Source organism: Lepidochelys olivacea, assembly GCF_965140295.1.
Source record: "Lepidochelys olivacea isolate rLepOli2 genome assembly, chromosome: 23".
NCBI lineage: Eukaryota > Metazoa > Chordata > Testudines > Cheloniidae > Lepidochelys > Lepidochelys olivacea.
This window is the reverse complement of record NC_140433.1, coordinates 1,318,462-1,331,256: the sequence shown is the minus strand read 5'-3', so window position 1 is coordinate 1,331,256 and position 12,795 is coordinate 1,318,462. Positions and strand designations below refer to the sequence as shown.

The window sequence follows — 12,795 nt, the reverse complement described above, 5'->3', positions numbered from 1 at the left end:
AGGGATGGATTCTGCTATAAATTCTGTTTGCAGAAACTGAGAAACTTTGTATTACTTAGGCAGAGAGGATCTGATCTTGATGCAGTGAGAATATTTCCATTGACATCAATGAAAGCCAGTTCAGATCTGGACATACTAAGCAGACAACACACGTACAAGATTTGATTTCTACTGCAAGAAGTTGCAAAGTAGGGGCCCAATCATGAGGACACTTACTGGGCATGCTGCTTCCTACTTCAGGTCTATAAAGACTGGACAGCAATTTCATCTCTAGTACTCTTTGATCTATATAGTTTCCATAAACACATGAATGTCTTTCAGAATCTCTGCCTTGCATGGCTGCACTCTATCAGTGCAGTTCCTTGGAACCGCAGGCTACCTTCAGATCTCATTTAATCCCCAGCTCCATGCTATCACAGCACTGGGAGAGCCACTTAACTCCCCCTTGTGAGAGTCTGGAGGGCATGGACATGTCTGTAAAAACAAAAGGGTGATATTAAGCCTGCATCTGACAGCCCCCTGCCCCTAATACCATAAATCCTGCTGCTGGCTTATGCTGTCTGATCCCCCTCCCCGCTTTTATTCATATTGCAGCTGTTACTTACACAGCATAATGGAGCCAATACCTCCAGGCAAAGCTAGCAAGTTTAACATCTTCCTATTTAATGTCATTTTGTCTGTTCTGCTTCCATTTAGCTGATTCAGCTCCTCTTACAACACTGGCCCTTTGATTCCTGTCACACGTGGAAAATTATTTCAGTTGCACAGGCAGAGCTGTTTTTAAAAGAATGTCTAGCAAGACCAAATACACCCCCCACCCACAGAAAGTCAGGAGATGAAACTCTAACGTCATCTGGAAGGTAAGCATCTAATACGCACCCTCATTCGGACAGGCCTTAATAAAGCACTTGTTAATGTGAAATACATTCATGGTGCTTTGGCCCACTTATATTATACCCCACTGACTTATTGAGCCATTCAGTGTTATTCACATCACAGGGTTAAGCTACCACCAGTTCTTTCAAGCTTTAACCCGAGCTCTGCACAGCACTAATTTTATACAGCAAGGCTCAGGCAAAACTGATGTGAAATAGGAAAACACTTTAATTTCAGGGGAGACGTTAATTCAAATAACTTGCCATAGCCTGGAAGCAAAGCCAAGTCTTGGGAAGTCTATACCACAGCTAACCATTTGTGTGTCTGCCTCCCCACTCTGCATGCCTGTAACACAATACAGGAGCGCAATGACCATTTGCATTTAGTGCAAGGCGTAGCACTGTGCACCCCAGTCTTTCCCCTCTGGCATCAGGGCTGGGTTTAAAAAGCAAAAACCACCAAAAACATGACTGTTTTCACAGGCAACATCCCCACTAGCTGAATAGTCGATTGTCGCCACAATTCTGAGTTAGGTCCAAGGACTCCTGCAGAGGCTACTAATGAATTGGGCAAACATTGCAGCTGGGGGGGTGAGGGGGCTGTGTCACAAACTGGACGCTCTCACCTTTTTACTCGCTCTCACCTTTTTACTCGAGCTACATTAACATTGCCACCTCCGGCTTGTGACCTTTGAAACGGTCCCGTGCCCCAGCCCCCGCAATCCCGAAGGGTGAACCCGCCAGCTCAGCAGGGCCCAGCGAGGAGGGGGCTGCCTTGGCTGCAGGCTCTGTCAGTGTGACTTGGGCAAAGCTGCGCTGCCCTGCGCTCAGCTCCCCGTCTGCAGCCCAGGGACGTGAGCTGCGTGCAATGACCCCCTCACAGGGCGCAGCAGCTCCCCACCATCCCAGCTCCCCCCCAAAGGCTCCTCAAGCAGAGTGCAATGACCCCCTCACGGGGCGCAGGAGCCCCCCACCATCCCGCCCCCCCAAAGGCTCCTCAAGCAGAGTGCAATGACCCCCTCACAGGGAGCAGGAACCCCCCACCATCCCGCCCCCCCAAAGGCTCCTCAAGCAGAGTGCAATGACCCCCTCACAGGGCGCAGGAACCCCCCACCATCCCGCCCCCCCAAAGGCTCCTCAAGCAGAGTGCAATGACCCCCTCACAGGGCGCAGGAACCCCCCACCATCCCGCCCCCCCAAAGGCTCCTCAAGCAGAGTGCAATGACCCCCTCACAGGGAGCAGGAGCCCCCCACCACCCCAGCCCCCCCAAGGCTCTTCAAGCAGAGTGCAATGACCCCCTCACGGGGCGCAGGAGCCCCCCACCATCCCGCCCCCCCAAAGGCTCTTCAAGCAGAGTGCAATGACCCCCTCACAGGGAGCAGGAACCCCCCACCATCCCGCCCCCCCAAAGGGTCTTCAAGCAGAGTGCAATAACCCCCTCACAGGGCGCAGGAGCCCCACCATCCCGCCCCCCCAAAGGCTCCTCAAGCAGAGTGCAATGACCCCCCCGGCCTGATGGCCCCCCCACAGCCCTGGGCAGCCGGAGGCCCCCCCACCTTACCCCTCTCGCACGGGACAGCCGGAGCCCCCCGAACGACCCCCTCCCGCGGGGCAGCCGCTGGCCGCGCGGGGGCTGCTGGGAGCTGTAGTCCGCGCGGCCGACCACCCCCGCCTTGCGCTACGGCCGCCCGGGCGCCCGGAAACTACAGCTCCCAGCAGCCCCCGCGCCGCTCCGCAGCTGCCCGCGGGGGGTTCAGGAAGCGGCTCGGAGCAGCGCCCGGTGGGGGGCGGTGAGCGCCCCCCCCCCGCGATGGACACACGGGGCCGCCCCCCCACCCCGCACCGGGGGCAGCGCCCCCTCCGCTCAAACGCCGGCCGCGCGCGGAGGGGAAGCCCAACGGCCGCGGCGCGCGGGCACTCACCGGTCAGCAGCGGCGCGCGGCCAGGGGCCAATGGGAGCGGGGCAGCGGCGCGCGGACACCCCGGACCTGAGCCGGCCGGGCGCGAGGACACGGCGGGGGAGGGGCCCAGCCGGCGGGGAGGTGCTCTCACTCGCCGCGTGGGCGGGGCCGGGCGGGGAGTGGGCGGGGCTGAAGAGAGGGACCGGCTCCGCCCCCCCAGCACCTCCCACCGCTAGAGGGAGCTGCCCGTCCGGAGGGAGCTGGCCCCGCCCCTCTCCGGCCTTAAAGGGCCACGCACCCCATTGAGCCTCCCCCCACACAGCGCAGGGCGGGCAACCCCATTGGGTATATGGGGCGAGCGGGGGAGGGGTTAACCCCTCCATTCACCCCATATAGACAATGGGGGATAACCCCTCCCCCGCTCGCCCCACGTACCCAGTGGGGGTTAACCCCTCCCCCGCTCGCCCCACGTACCCAGTGGGGGATAACCCCTCCCCGACTTGCTCCAGGTAATCACTGGGGGTTAACCCCCACTGGGTACGTGGGGCAAGCGGGGGAGGGGTTAACACACACCTGCGGTCACACTCCAGTGCAAAGCAGGCAGGAAACGGGCCATTCTGATCCAGTTCCAGGGGGACCTGAGGTGACCAAATCCCAACCGAGCCATCGCTGTGGGTCCACAGGCCAAGCGCCTCGGCTGGGAACCGGTTCCCGGGTGAGCCGGACCCTGGCTGCCTCGTCAGCAGCTCCGGGGAAAGCGACAGAGCTGCAGCTGCTGGCAAGGCAGAGTCGGGCAACACTTCTTTGGCGAATAATAAATTGTGGAAATTGTATTTTTGTGTCTCTGAAACTTCACGAATTTGAGCTGAATTCGGCAAATAGCGAGAAATTAAAAATATGAGAGAAAAATTCTAAAAAGTCAAAATGCTTCAATTCAGCCATTTTGCAAAGAAACGCCCCGACTTTTCAACAGCTTTGCATTTTGTAATTCAGCTGTTTGGAAAAAAGAAAGTGGGAAACACCCAAAGCCGACCCAAAGTGAGAACTGGAGAAAAATGACAGTTTGAACAAAACATTGGGTTTGACCCAACAGACAGGACAGTTTCTTGGTCCTGGGGAGAAAACCCGACCCGTACAGTTTTGCTTAGAACCGTGGTTTGGTTTTCTGGGTTCAGGCCGATCTGCTCAGTTCTCCGCTCCCTGCCACTCTCCTTCAGCAGCGGGAAAGCGCTTGCGGAACCCGTCCAACAGGATTTACTGTAGACAGGAGCCAGGCGTCCGGCTGCGGTTTGAACCTGGCAACCACGTGCAGGGACACTGCCCCCTAGGAAGGGATCTGCGATGTCGGGTTCTGCTGACCCCAGGCACAGGGACTGACAGAGGGCCCAGGGTACCACTTGAGTCCTGCTGGGGTTGGCAATGTTGGTATTACTGGGACCCCCATTGTGCCAGGCGCTGCAAAGACCCCGACTGAGATCAGGGCCCCATTGTGAAGGCACTGCACAGACACAGAGCCAGAAGCAGTCCCTGCCCTGAAGAACTCACGGCCGGAACGGACAAAGGGGAAACTGAGGTTCAGAGAGAGACAGGGACTTGCCCAAAGTTACACTGGGAATTGGTCCTGCTTTGAGCAGGGGGTTGGACTAGATGACCTTCTGGGGTCCCTTCCAACCCTGATATTCTATGATTCTATGATTCTACACAGGGACAGTGGCAGGAATAGACCCCAGGGGTCCTGAGGCCCAGAGTCCCATCCACGAGACCACGCTGCCTCCCCAAGCCGAGAGGACAGGTTGTCCAAGGAGCAGCCTGCTGCTAGAAGGAATGATTCCGCTACCAGGGCGGGGGCTGCGGTAAAAGCACCTAGCATTTCGGCTGAGCAAAGCCGTTCATCTCTGTGGTAACTGCAAATCGCTTTGCGCCCTGAGGATTAACAGCTGGCCGGCACCTGGCTCCCCGGCACGGCTCCCGTGCTGCAGGGCCAGGGCCTGCTGTTATTAGAGCCAGTCTGGTGTCTTGTCTGCCGCAGGAGCTTGCAGGGGCTGCCTGGCAGCCCCCTGTGTCTATGAACCCACTCCTCACCCCTTCTGAGACATGATCCCCTCAGGGCTGGCCTGGAGTGGGGCTCAGGAGACTGGCTCAGGAGTGGGGCTCAGGAGACCAGCTCCAGTTCCTGGCACTGACCTGCCAGTTTGCTGAGCCCCATTCTTCCTCCGTCGGATGAAGGTGACAATCCTTCCTTGATCTTACCTTTGCGCTCCCTCCCCCTGACTTTGGGGGTGGCCCGGGGCCTGCCTGGCCCCCGGTGTAAATTAGAGCAGCGCCCAGGCTGCTCTAACTCCCACTCGGCCCTCTGTGGGCCCTGGGAATGGGAGAAGGATGAGAGCACGGCATGCCCCCACCACATCCTGATCTGCCCCAGCCCCTGGGAGCATGGCTGCTGGCTGTCCAGGTTTTCCTAGGATCGCCCCCAGGTGGAGGCAGCTGTCCTGGGAACCTGTTGGGATGCCCAGTGCACACTGCTAGCTGCCAGGTGGGTTGGCTCAATGCTCACCCCAGGCTTTTGTACCTCAGAGGGGGAGCCCAAAGTCGCTGCACGGCCCACGGCCAGGGAGTCTCTGGTGGATGGTCCAGGCCACTTCATGCTGTCTGAGCAGCCTGGCCGCTGCCTCCTTGGGGCTAACAACATCACCAGCATCCCCTGGATTTTCCTGCACCTCACTTAATGCCAAGGGAAGAGTTTCCCCATAACCAGCCATTCCTCTGGCCACAGCCTCCTGCTCAACTGTCACCACCCGCGTCCTTTGGCTCGAGCGGTTTGAAAATTGTCCCTCCCCCACTCTGGTGAACCTCAAAAAATACCCCCAGGGTGAGACACCAGCAAGCGATTGGACAGGGACAAATGTTGGTGAAATCGTGGGGAAAGAGGAGATTTTATGCACATCATGAGGTGAATGTGGCCAGTCCTGGAAGGACCTGGGATGCAGGTCATAACCAGCTGCCACAAATGAGTGGCTAGTTATGACCCAGCGATTCTTTGGTAACCCTCCTGGGTCTTCTAACAGCTGCAGGGCGACTGACCGCCCCTCACTGGGGAAAGATAACAAGTCCGACTGCAGAGCAGTGGTTCCCCAAATCTGGGAGGGGGCTGTCCTGGAAAAATGAGTGCACCGGTGACATACCCAGCAAACCAGACAGGGGACAGATACTTAGAGATTTGGTTACCATTCATTCAGTACCCAGAGCACACTCACCTGCACACACCCCAGCTCCCCTGCCTAGGCCTCTCGGCACACCTGGCTTGTTAAATGCGGGAGCAGCGATTTCACTCAGTCTAATAAACCAGTAGAAATGCTCTGACCTGGGGCGTGTAAAGAGGCTCACTCCGTGACCTGGCGACACTCTGCTAATGACACCGCTGCAAACGAGGTCCTGTCACCGGTTCACACCTCCTACAGAAAGACATGGTTGAAAATCTCTGCGCATCCTCTGGAGGAGGGGGGAGAGCCTGGAAAGGGTTTTGGGGTGCCGCCTCAGCTGCCCTGGTTCTGCTCTTGGGACAAGCCGGCAGACACGCGTAGCAGCGTTCGCATGAGCTCGGACAGCGGGCAGGGGATTGCCCTCTTTTAAAGCAGGTTTAAGATACGTGATGAGTTTGCGAGCTCTTTGGTGCCAGGCCTGTGTCTGGGCGGCCCCTGGCACAGTGAGGGCCCAGATTGCAGTCAGGGTCTGTGCAGCGCCTGGCACAATAGGGGTCCTGATCGGGGGGGGGGGTTGCCGTCCTACTGGATTAATAAGTAAATTAACACAAGGTTTCAGCAAAAATGCTCTGTCCCCCTCCCCCGAGTGTGAAAAGTCCATTCATCAAATGAAGTAAAAGGGCAAACTACAGCTAGTGACCCGGGCTGGGGTTTGTCTAAGTGGATGAAGGGGACGATGCACCCAAAGCCCATGGACCATCCTCAGCACCGAACTCCCTTTGGCTGCCCAGGAAGCATTTGTCCCGTGCTTTGCAGCCATGCAACCCCTTATTAACCGATGGTGCAAGCCAGGGGCCAGGGCCTGAGCATCACAGCAGAGCTTTGGGCCAGTGACCAGCCCCCAGCGGGGTCCCGCCGCACCGCCCCAGCCGCTGAGCTCCGGCGCTGACAGGCTGATGGATCCCCCCATTAAAGGATTGCAGAGGGAAGTCTGTGCCGTTGGGAATCGGCACAACCCGGCTAATCCGCGCCTGGCTCATCCGGCCGTCTGGGACAGCATGCGGCGCCCTGCTCCCCCTCCCCATGGTGCCAGAGGCCGATGGGGGCGGGGGGGAGTTTGGCTGCTCTGGTCGGATCCAGCCTAAGGAGAGATTTTGGTGCCCCCCCAACTCCCCCAGGCTAGCAGAGACAAACAGCTCAGACAGCTCAGTCCCTGCACACAGTCCTGCCCGCCCTCCCCTCCCTCTCATCCTTTTACCCTGAGCCTAATTAGTAATTAGCGGAAGGAAGGAGCCATCTGGGGGCTGCCCAGCAGTAATCTACCCACCGGGAGAAAAATCCCTAATTTACACCAAAGTGTGGGCGGGGGTGGGGGGAACCCCTGGGAGGCCAAACAGGGCGGAGCAGGATGGACCTGTGCCTGGCTCTCCTGTCGGACGGCCCACTGCACGAGCTGGCAGGCATGGCATGGAGCGAGTGCCCGGGGGGAATGCCAGGACAGCATAGGAGACGAAGGGGGCTGGGTTCAGTGCCTCCCTCTGCCTGGCCGTGTTCATGCTTTCTTCCCCACCCGCCCCACGCCCCCAAACGCAACAGCAGCTACTGGAGTTCAAGAAGTGTCTCTATTCCCCCAGCCTCCTCGCTGTTCTAACCAGTGGAGCCCACTCCCCTCCCAGAGCTGGGGAGAGAACCCCGGAGTCCTGGCTCCCAGCTCCCCGCCTCACTTTGCACAGGTAGAAATCACGGCTGTGTAAACTGCGACCGTGCAAATCACCGTGCCCTGGTGCAAACTGTGCCTATGCGAGGGCTTGGCTCCGCTGCCAGCTGGAACCCCAGCGGAGGTGGGTCCTGGATTCTTGCCCTTGCAGCTACCCCAGGGGCCTGGCTGTGGCTGAGGGGGGGTGCAGCGCCCCCTGCTGTTAATCTGCTTTATCTCAGGGTGCACTGGGCAACCAGCAGTACCCACAGTTGGGCCGTCCCTTTGCTGTTGCCAGGGAGATGCCCGGCCGGGAGATGCCAGAGCAGATCTGTCTGGGGTGCAAAGGAGCCTGGGGGGGGGGAGACTTGCTGGGGGGTGGGGCCCAGAGATGGGGCGGGATCGGGAACTGGGGGCAAGAACGTGATGTCAGCATCTGAATCCCAATCGATCCATCAGGCCAGGTATCCTAGTGGCGAGGGGCCAGCTACGGGACACGACCCCCGGTGGAGGGGGCAGCCCCAGGGCTAACAGGGTATGTGCAAGGCCAGGCTGGGCGGAGCATCTGCTGCCCTGCCCCATGCAGGACCATGTCCATCACTGCAGAGCGAGGGTGGGGAGACCCGGGCGCCAGGAAATGAACCGGAGGCTCCGTCCTGGTGCTGGCAGGAATGGGGAGCTGCGGGGGGAGGGGCTAGTTGAGACTGGACAGGCCCATAAACTATTGTACTTAACACAGAACTACATTAATTATTAATAATTAATAGGCAGAGTATCTTGGTGCCTAGGAATCCCAGGCCCCCCACTGCGCCAGGCGCTGTACATTTCTATTGCTATTAGGTGTGTTACATAGCACCACCCCAGCCCAGGTCCAGCCCCTCCACACTGCGCCAGGCGCTGTACATTTCTATTGCTATTAGGTGTGTTACATAGCACCACCCCAGCCCAGGTCCAGCCCCCCCCCACTGCGCCAGGCGCTGTATATTTCTATTGCTATTAGGTGTGTTACATAGCACCAGCCCAGGTCCAGCCCCCCCCTCACTGCGCCAGGCGCTGTATATTTCTATTGCTATTAGGTGTGTTACATAGCACCAGCCCAGGTCCAGCCCCCCCCTCACTGCGCCAGGCGCTGTATATTTCTATTGCTATTAGGTGTGTTACATAGCACCAGCCCAGGTCCAGCCCCCCCCCACTGCGCCAGGCGCTGTATATTTCTATTGCTATTAGGTGTGTTACATAGCACCAGCCCAGGTCCAGCCCCCCCCCCACTGCGCCAGGCGCTGTATATTTCTATTGCTATTAGGTGTGTTACATAGCACCAGCCCAGGTCCAGCCCCCCCCTCACTGCGCCAGGCGCTGTATATTTCTATTGCTATTAGGTGTGTTACATAGCACCAGCCCAGGTCCAGCCCCCCCCCACTGCGCCAGGCGCTGTATATTTCTATTGCTATTAGGTGTGTTACATAGCACCACCCCAGCCCAGGTCCAGCCCCTCCACACTGCGCCAGGCACTGTACATTTCTATTGCTATTAGGTGTATTACGGTAGCATCACCCCAGCCCAGGGCCAGGCCCCCCACTGCGCCAGGTGCTGGACAGACACACACCAGGAAACTGACAATCTAGCCCTTGCCTAATGACCCTAAGTACGCGCTAATTAGTACAGCGTGATCCTTGCTTTTGCATTACATGATGATGTTCCCTGGTTTCTGGCAGGCGGGGGAGGGAAGAGGGACTATTTTCTCTTGTGGATGGATAGCTCCACGGCCACGGGTGCTTTGGTCGGAGCTGGGTGATGTCACAATGCTGCGGTGCCGGCCATGGGGCCACAGCCGCGTGGGCAGGTGAAGCTGGTGCCCCCCGAACCAGGCCTCCCCTGAGGCGGCCGCCCATGGTGCCCCGGGGGGCCGGGACGAGCCTGCCCGTACACCGGCGGTGCTGGGCTGAGCTTCGGCAGCGAGGCCGGGGCCCCTTCGCGGCCAGCGGAAAAGGGGGGTGCCAGGCGGGCCGCCCCAGGCCGCGCGGGAACCTGACCCCAAAGGACACAAGCCAGGGGGCAGATGCCGCTGACCCCCCTAGTGTGTGCTGTCCTCTTCTGCTGGGAGGGGCTTTCACCCCGCACCCCCCGGCCCAACAGCATCACCCACAAAGATCTCTGTGCGCCTGAGAGACCAGAATAAACGTCTCACGCTGAGAGCGAACAGGGCGCCGGCCGGCTCGGGGGGCGGGGAACGGGGCCTGTCCCCTCTGGGGGGCGCCGGCTCCCATCCGGCCCTAGGGTGGGGACTGGCTGGCTCGGGGCAGGGGGGGCAGGAAATGGGGCACGGGGCCTGTCCCCACTAGGGGGTGCCAGCCCTGGATCAACCCCAGGGCGGGGACTGGCTGGCTCGGGGCGGGGGGGCAGGGAATGGGGCACGGGGCCTGTCCCCTCTGGGGGGCGCCGGCTCCCATCCAGCCCTAGGGCGGGGACTGGCTGGCTCAGGGGGGCAGGGAATGGGGCACGGGGCCTGACCCCACTAGGGCGTACTGACCATGGAAGCTCTCTGGGCAGCACCTGCTCTCCAGCTAGAGAATCCCAGCAGGGAATTCGCACCAGTTCCCAGGCTGCTCTGAGCTGCTGCTTCTCCCCGACGTCACCTCCTGGCTTCTGCAGTCGCGCGGGATAAGCCGCCCCCCGCCAGCGCTACCATGTTGGGAGCTGCCAGGATCATCCCCACATGGAAGAACCTGAAATCTCAGATCTCCCAAAAGCTGCAGATGCCAAAGGTAATGGGGTGAGGGCTGGGAGAAGCGGGGGGCCATTTACTGCTCCACACTGCTCCTTTCCTGTAGAGATGCACCCATAGAACCAGGCAGACACCCCAGCAGCCGGCTGATGTACAGACGCCGCACCCCCCTTCCAGCGAGATTTGGGCCTTGGTTCCAACAACGCTGCCTGGGTCTGCAGAGAGCCTGAGCCTGTCGCTCGGAGAAGGGAGAGCTGCCCTGAGCGTGACAGACGTTGCCAGGTTCTCCAGGGGAGAGGTGCCATGGCCGGGGGGGCTCCTGCTCCACCCTCCTCTGGGGTTCCATCGCTGGCAATAACCTGCACCCCCTCAGCCCCCAAGGTGGCAGCCCCATGCTGGTCGGAGCCGGCAGCACCTGCGGTCACAGGCACCAGGGCAAATCGCCCTCACTGTCCCTCCTTCCTACGCAGGAGCTGCCCAAGGCGGCGCCCGGGACGCCGGTGCTGCTGAGCGACAGACCCTCCCTTGTGTACCGGGCCAGCCGCCACCCTCACCTCATGCCCCGCATCTGCTTCTACCCGACTGCCACCGCCAACATCTTCGTCTGCTTCTCCTGGGGGGGTCCGGGGGTGAAACAGGACCAGGTGAGACCCCCCACCTGAGATGCGCCTGGGGGATTGGTGCCCCTCATGCCCTCCACCACGATCTGCCGCATGGGGGGCAGCGTCCTCCACCTCTTGCCCTTGCCCCAGGGAAAGCGGCTGGGGGAGCCTGAAATGCTGTGGTCAGGGCCCTCTGCTCCCAGCCCCCTGTTCTAACCCCACTGACTTGTCTCCCCGCCCCCAGCTCGGAGCAGAACCCAGGAGTCCTGACCTCCCCGCTCAGCCCACACTGGGAGTCAGACAACTGGCATCTGACTGTCAGGAAGGCACTTCCCCCGTGCCTCGGTTTCCCCACCAGTCCTGTCCTCAGAGGAGCAGCTGCATCACTTGTCTCTCACGTCCCCGGCTCTGACTCTGCGAGGGGAGCTGCTGGAGAAGCAGGAACCATTTCGAACAAGGCACGTTTTCCATCCAACCTCTGCCTGCCTTGCTCACCCCAAACCATTTTCGAAACGTTTCCTTCGCAGAAACTGCCCCCGCTCCAGTACAAACAGGGTGGGGTGCACTATACCGAGACACTGTCACTGCCGATGGCAAGGGGGGAAAAAATAAATGCAGGAAACGGTGCAAAAAAGGGCAAATGTCACCAACCCCCGATCATTCCCCCACAACTCACCCCCAAGTTTCACCTTTGGAAAAAAGCTGATTTGGTTAAAAACCCTAAACCTTCGGGTGGAGAAGTTTGAGCGGCTCCATCGACTATTGACACTAAACCGCCAAGCCTTGACTAGGGACGGGGATTCCCAACGGGGGCCACGCACCGAGCCTCGGCTGGCGCTCGCACCCAGCTGCCGAGGGCCAGTGACTCAGCGCTGAGAATGGATCAGCAGCTGCCACCCGCTCTTATTGCCAGGCGAGTGGCAATGGCTGGGCACCGATTGCTGGCTCGCGCCCATCGGCCAGCACAGACGGCATTTCCGCGGGTTCTGCTCATCGCTGGCTGGGCGCCGGCTGGGGGTGGAGAGCCCCTCACTGATTGCCGATGGTTGATGATCAATTATGACAGCCATGCTTGGGCCTTGGGGCAGGGTTAGGGCCCCTCCTTTGCACACACACATGCTCGGCCCTGTCGTGCAAGGCACTGTACACACACGTACACACGCAGGGCCCTGTCGTGCAAGGCGCTGTACACACATGTACACACGTAGGGCCCTGTTGTCTGAGGCACTGTACACACACGCAGGGCCCTGTCGTGCAAGGCGCTGTACACACACGTACACATCCATAGGGCCCTGTCGAGCAAGGTGCTGTACACACATGTACACACGTAGGGCCCTGTTGTCTGAGGCACTGTACACACACATAGGGCCCTGTCGTGCAAGGCGCTGTACACACATGTACACACGTAGGGCCCTGTTGTCTGAGGCACTGTACACACACATAAGGCCCTGTCGTGCAAGGCGCTGTACACACATGTACACACGTAGGGCCCTGTTGTCTGAGGCACTGTACACACACGTACACACGCAGGGCCCTGTCGTGCAAGGCGCTGTACACACATGTACGCACGTAGGGCCCTGTTGTCTGAGGCACTGTACACACATGCAGGGCCCTGTCGTGCAAGGCGCTGTACACACACGTACACATCCATAGGGCCCTGTCGTGCAAGGCGCTGTACACACATGTACACACGTAGGGCCCTGTTGTCTGAGGCACTGTACACACACATAGGGCCCTGTCGTGCAAGGCGCTGTACACACATGTACACACATAGGGCCCTGTTATCTGAGGCACT

The 12,795-nt window shown here is 59.6% G+C and overlaps 1 protein-coding gene across 2 annotated transcripts in view; it reads right to left on the bottom strand.

Moving 5' to 3' along the window:
- The window catches only part of SIPA1L3 (signal induced proliferation associated 1 like 3), a 112,016-nt gene extending 109,091 nt beyond the window's left edge, over window positions 1-2,925 (bottom strand). The window contains exon 1 of one of the 2 annotated variants that reach the window (XM_084612650.1): window positions 2,799-2,925. The gene's annotated coding sequence lies outside the window, so the exon portion shown is untranslated. The remainder of the gene's footprint in view (window positions 1-2,798) is intronic. The other variant, XM_084612649.1, reaches the window with a different exon arrangement.
- Window positions 2,926-12,795: the final 9,870 nt, after the last annotated feature.